Source organism: Giraffa tippelskirchi, chromosome 2 (assembly GCF_054371585.1).
Source record: "Giraffa tippelskirchi isolate mGirTip1 chromosome 2, T2T-mGirTip1v1.2.pri, whole genome shotgun sequence".
Taxonomy (NCBI): domain Eukaryota; kingdom Metazoa; phylum Chordata; class Mammalia; order Artiodactyla; family Giraffidae; genus Giraffa; species Giraffa tippelskirchi.
In genome coordinates this window covers 225,717,676-225,719,596 of record NC_137276.1, presented here as the reverse complement: position 1 = coordinate 225,719,596, position 1,921 = coordinate 225,717,676, and the positions used below count along the sequence as shown (strand labels likewise).

The window sequence follows — 1,921 nt, the reverse complement described above, 5'->3', positions numbered from 1 at the left end:
CAATTTAGGCTGAATCTCCAAGATGACAGATGCTGCTGATTCTCATACTCCAAAGTGAGGCCTGAGGCTGCCTGAGCAGGACTTGCAATGGAGAATCCAATAACTGAATTCTGTCCTTAGGTGACCACCCAGCTCCAGCCTATAAAGAAAGGCTGTAGAAGACTAGAGGATTGCAGATTGGATGAGTAGTTTTGGAGAGAGCTGTCACAGTGCTGAGGATCCTAACACAAAAACTCTCCCATCCAGACACGAACATACACAGAAGGGGGTATGAGACACTTCAGCCTATGCAAAGCGGTTTCAGTGGGTCCCCTCAGAACCTGATCTGAATCTTTAAGAGCTCAAAGGGACTTAGTTGGTGGTGTCTGAGTCACTCCTGAAAAAGGTAAAAATTAGACCTGTGGCTATGATGGTAGAGACAATAGAGGTGGCAACTGATATTTTAGTTGGGTACAGATTGCTAGGTTGAAGCACATTTTTATATATAATTTTAAAGTTAACATTATCTTGCTTTCTAGCTTCCAGAGATGATATTGAGAAGTAAGGTGCCATCCTAAGTTTACCCCTTAGTATGTTATCTGATCCCCCACTTCAGTCTCTAAAAACTTAAATATCTTTCTCTCTCTCTGGAGTCTGAAATTTCATGAGGGCATATACTAAGAACTCAATGAGGCTTTTCACTTTGGGATCCAATTTCCTTAAGATTTGAGGAAAATATCCTGCACTGTGTTTGTATTTATTATTAAATCTTTATTTTATTTTTTTTAAAGAACTGTTTAAGGTGCTCAGCAAAATTGAAGCAAATGTATAGACATTTCCTGTGTACACCCAGCCCCCCACATGCACAACCTCCCCCATTATTGACACTCCCCAGAATGGTACACTTATTATAGGTGATGAACCTACATCATTATCACCTGAAGTTTAAAGCTTACTTTTTGGCTCACTCTTGGTGTTGAAATTCTGCGTGTTGGACAAATGTATAATGACATGTATCCACCACGATGGTCTCATAAAGAGTATTTTCACTGCCCTAAAAGTTCTTTATGTTTCACCTATTAATCCCTCTCTTTCCCAACCTCTGACAACCACTGAATATTTTACTGTCTTCATAGTTTTGCCTTTGCCAGAATGTCATATATTTGGAATTGTATACTATGCAGCCTTTTCCGATTGGTTTCTTTCACTTAGTAAAATGCACTTTTTAAAATAATATTTCTCTTTATTTTCTCTATTTCTTCTTTCTGGAACTGCTCTTGGTAGGATTTTAGACCTCCTGGATTGATACTCTATGTTTTCTCTTTTTTTTAAAATAAAAATATGTGTTTGTTTATTTATTTGGCTGTCCCTGGTCTTAGTTGTGTCATATGGGATCTAGTTCCCTGACCAGGGATCCAACCTGGGCCCCCTGCATTGAGAGAACAGAGTCTTAGCCACTGAACCACCAGGGAAGTCCCAATATTTTATATTTTTAGTCTTTTGGTACTACTCTCTGAGAGAGTTTCTTAATGTTGTTTTCCACCTTTATTTTGAGAGTATTTTAAAAACTTTCTATTACATAAAAAAATTTCCAAGAAAACAGAATGAAAGTTATTAAAAAAAAACAATTATCCTATATTCCAGAAATTTAACTTCTAGTATATACTCAAAAAAATTAAAGCAAGGTCTTGATAAGTATTTGTGTATCCATGTTGACAGCAGCCTTATTCACAATAACCAAGAGCTGAAAGCAACCCAAGAGTTCACTGATGGATAAATGAATAAGCAAGTCGTAGTGTAGACATAGAGTGGAATATATTACTCAGCCTTAAAAAGGAAGAAAATTCTGACCCATGCCACAACATGGTTGAGCCTTGAGAACATTATACTGAGTGAAAGTAACCAGTTGCAAAAAGGCAAATACTGTATGATTCCACTTCTA

The 1,921-nt window shown here is 37.3% G+C and overlaps 1 non-coding gene across 1 annotated transcript; it reads right to left on the bottom strand.

The window, feature by feature from the left end:
• Positions 1–1,378: 1,378 nt before the first annotated feature.
• TRNAE-CUC (transfer RNA glutamic acid (anticodon CUC)) lies at positions 1,379–1,451 on the bottom strand. Its single transcript has one exon. It is a non-coding gene; the product is annotated as a tRNA-Glu (tRNA).
• Positions 1,452–1,921: the final 470 nt, after the last annotated feature.